The sequence below is a fragment of the Dermacentor albipictus genome, chromosome 5 (assembly GCF_038994185.2).
Source record: "Dermacentor albipictus isolate Rhodes 1998 colony chromosome 5, USDA_Dalb.pri_finalv2, whole genome shotgun sequence".
NCBI classification, from domain to species: Eukaryota; Metazoa; Arthropoda; class Arachnida; order Ixodida; family Ixodidae; genus Dermacentor; species Dermacentor albipictus.
The window spans coordinates 73,006,179-73,016,252 of NC_091825.1; positions in this window are offsets into that span (position 1 = coordinate 73,006,179).

Below are 10,074 nucleotides of genomic sequence, written 5' to 3' on the forward strand. Positions count from 1 at the left end.
GTCCCTACCAGCCGTCCGCTAGTCCCATGTCGGAGCAGAGAGGCCATGCCTCTCCGCTCGTTCACGGGCCATCAGGACAGCTAGGAGCTGGACGTCTTGTTTCAAGTCTGAGATGGTCTTCGTCTAGTCTTCTTCTCGGTTCAAATCCTGTAACACAGGACACTGCCAGAGCATGTGATTTAATGAGCAAAATTCAATGCCACAATCTGGGCACAGTGAATCAATGTCCGGGTGGATGATGTTCAGAAAGCCCCTAAGGGGTAGGGCTCCGTCTGGAGCATGCGGAGCGTGCTTGCTTGTGGTCTGTTGAGCTTATGATGGGGGAAGAAAAAACTGTGCCTATTCCATCTGTAATGAGATGTGTAATGAGATGAGATTAGAGGCGCAGCCTGCTAAAGCCTCGGTTTGCCATCCTTGATGAACCTCTCTGACGAGGGCTCAATTCCGCTCTGCATCTGAGATAATCTTTTATGTCACTGTGCAGTGGCACAAGCCTACTGGTGGCCCAAGTACCCAGTCACCCAAGCTGGCATCAAAAATGCTCGTTGAAGACCAGCACACACTGAGCGGCACATAGCCAGTGATCCACGTCGGCGTCAAAGAGTTGCATTTGGGAGTGTTACATACCCAGTTCCACATCTACAGTGTCACATGACACCCACCGGGATCGCTTGCGGCTATGGTGTTGAGCTGCTAAGCACGAGGTCACGGGATCAAATCCCGGATACGGGGGCCGCATTTCTATAGCGACGAAATACCTGAACACCCGTGTACTTAGATTTAGGTGCATGGTAAAGAACCCGAGGCCGTCCACATTATACCGGAGGCTATGGCGTGCCTGATAATCATAAGAGGGTTTTTCCACGTAAAATCCCATAATTTATTTTTTTAACCCATGATGGCCTGACACGGCATCGTTTAGGAAGGGCACATCTCCTCACACCCTCACAAAGCCAGCCTCCAAAGTTCGTCCAACGATTGGTTTCGAAGCCTGTTTCATCAACACAGCAGCCCGATTTGTGACCCCTTCCCCCACGCACTACCCAGCGAAGCAGGTAGGTGGCAAAATGGTTAGATTCAAACATGCATGTATACATGCCATCGCAAAGTGCATGTAGTACCCCAAGCATGCTAATGCGACAAAATAATTTCGCATGATTACTTCAAGATGAGCTCAATTGCTTCACACGATTAGCTTTATTGTGTTTGCCATCTTATGAGAAAGAGATCGCCGTGGTAGCCAAGTGGATTTGGTGTTGTGTTGCTCAGCACGAGGTTCCGGGATCAAATTTTTGCTGCGGCGGCCGCATTTCGATGGGGCCGAAGGAGTAAAAAGCGAGCGCACCGTGCATTGGGCTCACGTTAAGTAACCCCAGGTGGTGAGAATTGATCATTAGTTACCAACTATGACGTTCCTGATAATGAAACAGAGGTCTTAGCAAATAAATACAAAGAAATTATATTTTCAGGCAGGAATCTTTCACGTGTTCTCAGAAATGCCAACTTCCATTTCAGCAATTACTGTTGTCGATCACAACAGAGCGAAAGAAAAAATCAAGGACAAAGCAAAAAGCCGGCAGCGTGACTCAAAAGAACTCAATCTATCAACGTCGGATCATCCATACAAAAATAAAGTATCCTTCTCCAAGCTTCTGCCCAGGAGCATTACCGAGGGAAAAATTCCATTAACTCTTGACTGATCACCTTGCCCATGACACTAAGAAAACACCCACGGCGGCAAGTCGCTTGAGGTGTGCTTCCTGCTTTGCAGAGTGTGAGAGGAAGCCTGATGGATGTAACAACCAGGTGAGTATGCGTCGATCGAATACGAACGCAAGTATTCAAAATAAATGTGCAGCCGTGCTAACCACTTCACTTCTTCAAGGGCAAGTTTTGCTTTGGCTTCTTTCATGCAGCAGCTTAATAGAGCAGGTGTTCAATGAACCTCTCTGACGTCAACTTGGCCTCACGACTAGAAAAATCACACGCATAACCCCACCTCAGTGCGCAAAACCTTGCACAAGGATTACCCGCTCGCTGCAGAACACTTAATGATTCATAAGAACCATACTATGCCAAATCCTCAAGGCTTCGTAATACGCAGATGTCCACTGGAATCGACTCTGCTTAATTTGCAGACTTCAGAGCAATTTCAGGTTCCCGAGACTTGGGTATCTCGTGCCACTTTGCAGGGCAAACAAGAACTGGATGTAATGAAAGAAGTGGCGGCCCTGGACGGCACATGACACTTGTAAACGCAGACGTAAGCTCTCCCACCAACACGCCGTCATCCGTTTGTCGCCTTCAAGCCATCGTTATCATTCCTTTGTGGCCATGTCATAGTCATTATTCTGCTTGCTGTTATCGGTCTCTGGGCCATCGTTATCATATTGTCGTCGTCATTCCGACGTCATTCTATCACTGTCATGCCATTATCTCTTTGCCGTCTGAATTTTTTTGTCATCTTCAATCTGGCTCAGTAATTTGAATGTCGCCATCGCACTGTAGTAATTCTAAAGTCCTCATGCATTTGTCGTCGGGTTGCCATCGTCATACCATCGTGGTAATTGTAGCAGTGTTATCACAGCTTCGTCATTCTACTTTCGTTCAGCCTTCATCATCACAACGTCGTCGTCATTGGAGCACTGAAAAGTCATTGTTGTCATGCCATCATTGTCGTGCCGTCATTGTCATGGCGTCGTTGTCACAGTCATCTTCATTCCAGCGTCGTAATCCCATTGTCGTGATCACATCGTCATATCGTCATCACACCATTGTAATCATTTAGCATCGTCAGTTCGCTGCCGTCGTCATTATCTGGCGTAATGCCATCGTCATCTTTTGCCGTCATGCCGTTGCCGTCATATTGTAATCGTCAATCCATAGCTGTCATTCTATCGTTGTCACGCCAATATTGCCTTTGCGTTACCGTTATACAGTCGTAGTGACGCCGTCATGGTTGTTCAATCGTGACTTTGCTGTGCTGGTCTCACTCCCAGTGTCATCATGCCGAAGTCATCAATCATACCGTGTCTTTATTCCACCGTCGTCCCGCACTCGTTGTCATTCTGTCGTGGTCGTTTCATTGTCGTCATTCAGTCGTCATGCCAGGAATATGCACGATCGATAGCCACAATTTTATGTTGAGCGACGCGTTTACCTGTGAAAATGTGCGCCTTATACTTGCAAATGGTAACTAAACAACAACAGCGTTTTTCAAAAGCACAAATGAAATCGTCAGCTAAAGTGATTGTGAAAGCGCGTGGTATCCGCACATATTCCTAAAAATAAACATTTCAGACATTTACACGTGTGACAGTGGCTCCGCATTTATTTAGGTTAAGAAATAGTTATTAAACTAACACTGATGTAATCATGTAATCAATGTGGACGATGAGAATTGAGAAATTTCAAGATATTACTTGCTGAAACGACAGTATGATTAAGAGGCATGCCGAACTGGGTAACTTCGGAGTAAATTTGACCACCTTGGATTCTTTAACGTCGAACTTAATGTAAGTACAAGAGTATATCTTGCATTTTGAGCGCATCTAAATGCGGACGTTTCGGCACGACTCTAACTCGGGTGCCCGAGCTCAGCAGTGTAACGCGATAGCCGCAGGAGTAGCAGGGTGCGTCGAGCGTAAATATACTGTGTTCGGTTATGGGGTAGTTGTTTCGTTGTGAAACAGCGTTTGCGTTGCGTAAGGTACGTTAGCTACGTTAAATATCCATCGTCCTCTCGATTTCCGTTCTTGCAGATGATTCCTCCTTTCACGGGAGAGAACTACTCAAGCAATCCATACGATATTATTTTTTCTCCGAAGTCCTAATGGGCTTTGTAAGGTTAGTGGAATTTGATTTGCTTTGTTATGTTTCGAATTAGATGAAAATTTTTACATTGAAAGATCTGGCCCGAGCAGGTAATGCTGCAGGCAGAATTGTTGCAGACAGACATGTACGACCAAGCCCCTAAACATGGCACAAGATGAGTACTGGCAGACGGGAGCGCAGTGGCTGTGTAGGGGCACGAAAAACGAAAAAAAAAAGACATTACATGTAGATACACAAGGGAGTGTATGTAAGACAACCAGAGTGCGTGGGAAACCAGCCTTCTTCGCGGGTAAACCATTACACTCATGGACAGCCCTCACTGTGGAGCGGCGCCGAGTAAGCCCTCGTAAATTCTCGCACGGTATAAGAGTGCACATACAACCATGTTTAAAATTAGGAAACGGGGAAGGGTTTATGGAGAGATGGGAGAGGGGTAGACGAAGTAGGACTGAGGTCTAGCCATCGCCGAGTAATGACATACTTGGAACTTTGGGCCACGGGTACTCGTTTATTATTTACCCAGACGTTGGTGTTTTAAGGAGTTGGCTGCTTTACGCAATGAGTCGGCACAGGCATGCGCACACTCGTGCGACGTTGTCAAGGAGTTGGCTGGAATGAACCGTAAACACTGAAGGCGGTCGCGTACGCGCCAGGTCAGACTGCGGAATATTGCCCGGTTGCTGCTGCAAGTGTGTGTTTAACTGGAATAAATATGGGCAAAACGAGGAGCTGCCTATTTGTGCGTAATTTCTCACAAGATTTCATTACCCTTTCCTTATGTGGTGTCTTCATTTCATCGTTCTTTTACTTTTTAAATACCAGCTTTCCCTTTCGTTGGCTGTTTAATTTCGGCACTCGGCATTCCCAAATGGCGCAGACTTTAGCGAGCGCACTAGCTGGACATTTGCGAACATAGCTTATATGGGAACTAGTTTACATGCGAGCTGTGAGTTGGATTGACATTTTATTATTCGGCACGCATATGTTCAATCCTCCCAAATGTGGTATTTCCGCAGCAGCCTGCTTTTTTTATGCAAAGCATATTACGAGAGCTCAACCCAGCTCCTCAGGCGCGGCGGTGTCGCCTTCAATACCACGTGACACCGTGACGTCACGACAGAGGAGAAACGGGCTCCAACTCGCGCCGTCGCTCGCGGCGTCGCCGCCCGCATCGGACGCAGTGAGCGTCGAGCAACGCAGCGTTCGGCGCGACAACGAAATGTGCGCCTGAGCAAGCGACGCACGCCTGAGCCGACGCCGACGACACTGGCTTTTCTGCGACACGAGCTCCGTAACGCTGTCGCGTTAAAATAAAGGCTAGTATGCTTCGCATGCTGGGCTTAACCTTAGCTAAGCCACAGCCATTTTTTTCTTTCGTATACGCACTATAGCGTGACCTGCTGGAAGTCGCCTATAACATTTTTATACATATGATCCATAAAACATTAGATTGTGGGCTTTTACATGTTATAGAGCAAATCAGGGAAGTCGATGGCATTTAGGTAGAATTGAAATTTGTAGTCGACAATATATGCCAAGCAATGACTTATATTATAACATGATCTTAAGTTCGAGCGTCTTCCCTCAAGGCACGCAGTTAGCACCAGTATTAACTATGTATATACAGGGCGATAAAAACATGCTACATAATTATTGCCGAGTTTCGATACTGTCTATTTTTTATATGTGCCGAAAAAATACTACATAAAAGCAAAGTGGCATACTCGAATGACCACGATCTTCGGCGCAATTATCAGCGGGGGGGGGGGGGGGGGTGGCTATGAAGTGCCGCTCAACCGAAACAGCTCTTCTGACACAGAAGGACATTATCAAACCAGAATTCAGTAAAAACTATGCTGCGCCGGCATTTCCTTTGACTTTACAAAGGTCTTCAATCTCCTTCACCTTGAACTACTGCTGTATAAATTGTACAAATACGAAGTTCAGGGATTTCCTCACACACTTTACAAATCGTAACTTTCACACAGAAGGTAATTTGTAAATATTTTAACGTGTTATCCTCAGGTCTGATAATATGCAGACGTGTCCTGCACGGAAGCATAATGGGGCCATTATTACATTACTATAGTATAGCAATAGAGTACGCGCTGTCAATGGTGTCCAAGTAATTTTATATGCAGGCGATACGACGATTTTTCTTATTAATAGGTTCGAAATGAGATACAGGATTAGGCAAATTAAACGCAAAATTAAAAGAATGGGCTGATTGTAATAAGTTAAAAATAAACGCTGCTTTAACAAAATTTGCCTCCTATGCTCCGAAAGGTAAAAAATCAAGAGATGTATGTGTCAATATAGGCATAGAATTATTACGAAGTGTTGATTATGCGGAGAATGAACGAGTAAGTTTCGCTTGCGATTTACCCTCGAATGAGCAGAAAGAATATATTAAATCTAAAATTGCTTCTTCGGTAGGCACTCTCCAGCGTATAGAGCACATGCTTCCTGCTGAAGTTAAACTGCCGTTATATCATTCATTAGTATGATCAGAAATGCGATATTGTAGCATTATCTGGTGCACAACAAGCATTTCTGATCTAAGAAACTGCACTTGCTTCAACAAATAGTCATTCGTTGCATTGCTAATGCGCCTTTTTTTCCAACACTAGTGAACTCTTGCGGTAACATTATGTTCCGCCTTTGTTTGCGTTTAATAATTATCGGTTACATTAAGTTATAGCCATTATTTAGAGCAACAGAATTATTCATTATTCTCATTATCTAAGCTTCATGAAAGCGACAACGACTGAGAAGCGAAACACAAGGGGATGTGGTTAATGCCAATGCCTAGAACAACTATGAAATACAGTCTTCGTGCAGTAGCTCCTCTAGTAAGTAAACTTGATTCTCAAGATTTTGAAGTCTCGTGCAACTAAAACCGCAAAGCTGGCTGTATTACCAACAGTAATTCATGGATTTTGGGTATGCAATAAATATGAATACACTCGTATACGCACGAACACACACACATATTTTATATATATATATATATATATATATATATATATATATATATATATATATATATATATATATATATATATATATATATATATATATATATATATATATATATATATTCACGTAGGAGGTAACGCGGCCTTTAATACGTCCCAAAGACTTGGTGGGCTCATTAAACTACAGGCGCAGATCAATCTCAAAATGAATCCAACGAAGCGATAAAGACGAAGAACACGATGTGATTCTCATTATGTGCAGACGATGAAGAAGTGCGTGAGAAATGTCCAGAATATATATATATATATATATATATATATATATATATATATTACGTTATCATTATATTTCCCCGTCATCTTCATCTCTATATATTCATCATCGTGGCCGGCTGAATTCAGCGTCGAGGTTCAATAGCTGTCTCGCAAGTGGTGCAGGTTACCCTTGATCCTTTGGTCCTCTACGCCATCTAGTATCCGAAGAGCTTCGTTCAGGTCGCTGTTTGCTCTGCCTTTCCACAGCCATGGCTCAAGAAGTGCCACCAGGAGCCTCCTGCGTCAGTGTCTGGGCCCAACCGGCCGTCCCTCTTGACCCTCACCAGTCGGCAGCATGACCCTGCCATGTTCGACGGGCGTCGTGGTGTCGTCGTTGAACATTGGCTAGGAAATGACTACCGAGTGAGTGACTTTAACCAGTAGGATGATTTTCAAAATCTTCGAAACGTCACCTTATACCTCAATGACGTTGCCAAGACCTGGTTTCTTAACCCTGAGGACACCTTACCAGACTGGGCGGTGTTCAAACACCAGCTTTGACATGTTTACGAGACTCCGGATGGTAGCCCTGAAGTCGGTAAGAAAATCTCGACGGGCGCATGTAACTTCCTGGCGAAACATACACTTGTTATATTGAGGACGTTCTTGCTCTTTGCCGCCGTGTTTACGCCACTAAGAGAGAATCTGATCACGTCCGTCACATCCTAAACGACATTGCACACGTCGCATTCAACGCACTGGCTATCAAGAATCCCACGAACGTTGACAACGTCATCGCGACTTGCCAAGAGCTGGACGCAGTGCAGGCCATCCGTTTGGCACCTGACGCCTGTGACACACGTCCTTCTTCGGAGACGGACCTACGTGTGCTCATTCGCGCTCTCATACGCGAACTCCAAGCGCATGGCTCGCGCACTCCTCCCGTCACTAACACTCGATCTTCAGTTCCTGGGCTGCCAGACACCATCAAAGAGGAACTTTCCTCCATGGCCTGCGCTGCGAGCTGTGACCCTCCTACACCGTCAACCTTGTACGCTCAGGTTGCGGCGACGCAACCAGCCTTCATTCACCCAGCGCCTTCTGTCCCTGGTACTGCTTGCCAGACAGCTCTTAAACCTCAATGCTTTGTTCAGCAAGCCACGCGCTCAAGCGCTGTTCCTCATGATAAATATATGCAGATGAAGAAGATGAACGCGAAATATAATACTCATAATATATATATATATATATATATATATATATATGTGTGTGTGTGTGTGTGTGTGTGTGTGTGTGTGTGTGATATTGAAACGGGGAAATAAATTAGGCACGCGATGACTTGCACGGTATATTTACAGGCATAGCAAACACTCCACAAGATGGAAGCCAGCCAACGTAAAAAACAAGCCACGTCATCGGATTTGTCCAGTGTCTGTTTTACGATTTACGATTTACGATTTTACTGACGTGTGGGCCGGGGTCCGGCCTTCACCAAGAGTGCGATTGCAAGCACACAGAACTCGATTTACGATTTATACATTTCTCTTCTTAACTGAAAGGTGGGAGGCTGCGATCTCCAAGCCTGACCTGGTCGACCAGCGCGAACTCGTCGCCCGGGCCCGGAGGGCGATCCAAGCCAGAGGGTTCCTGGAATAAGGGACCCTCCCACCTCGAGTGACAAGTCACTGATTCAAATAAAAGTTTCGTTCTCTCTCTCTCTTCTTAAAAGGAAAAAGAAGTGAGAGCGAGCAGACAAAAACGTGAATGCAAACTTGCGCGTGCGCGCAGTGGCATCTTAAAAAAAGAAAAAAAATTGTATTAAATTGGAGTATCGTATGTGTATATATATATATATATATATATATATATATATATATATATATATATATATATATATATATATATATATATATATTTATTTATTTATATATATATAATACTCGCGTATTTATGCGCAGCTCGCAAGGTGGAAAGAGTATGAAATAGAAGCGAAGAAACGACGCGCACTGGGCTGTTTTCGTTACATGGAGATTGGTTGCACGCTGAAAACAAGGATGTAGTAAAGTATATGTGGGAAAGAAAAGCGCTCGCGTTATCGTGTCACCGCATCCAACTCGGTACTCATTTCTTCCTATATAACCGGACGGCGCCATATACGACGATAGAAAGTGGGCCTGGGCTGAGCGGCATTTGGCTGCTGTGACAGCATTACAGAACGCTGCTTATCTCGTAGCCTCCCCAACGACTTTCGCGCGCCTCCGGTCGGTATAACGACGGCCGCGGCCTATATCATGGAACCAAAATCAAGACAGATATGCTACAGCTCTAACCGGACCTATCGACACAGAGAAAACGCCGCAGCAAACATAACGCCATAGCATTACACGCGCCATGGAAGGCGAATGGAGCCCTACATAGTGGCATCGAAATATGGCCATTCATTCACCGTCAGACCGGATAATCATTTTTGCTCCCATCTATTAACGCGTCGCACACACCAAGCACTGTCCTATCAGCGGCTAGTCTTTCGTTGTTTATTCTCCGGCTATTCATATACTGCGGATCTGGCAGCGCTAGGCGGTAGGAGCGAGACCGACTTCTTTAGCAAACAAGTGGCTATGAATTTCTGAATAGCTTAACGACGTTGATGTTTCCACACGTATAACGAGCCTGTCTGTCGTTCTCGCCTTCTGTAGAGGGCAGATTACATTTATTCCCGTCGCGCCGTTGCAGTGGCACCCCTATCATAGACCCACTACGCAGAGCATAGTTGTGCATGCGGGAATCCCGACGTCAAAAGCGCTTCAGCATAGCCATTGGAGTTTGTGTGTTTTATTCATTTTCTTTAGTATATTCAAGACTTGTTTTACAAGTAGCCTTTATGAAATTACTTAAGAAATAAACTGTGTTGCGTGCCAAGGCCAATATATGACTCTGGGGCAAGCCGTAGGAGGACTTTTCAAATTGATTTGTACCACCTGGAGTTGTATCTGCCATGTACCTAGAG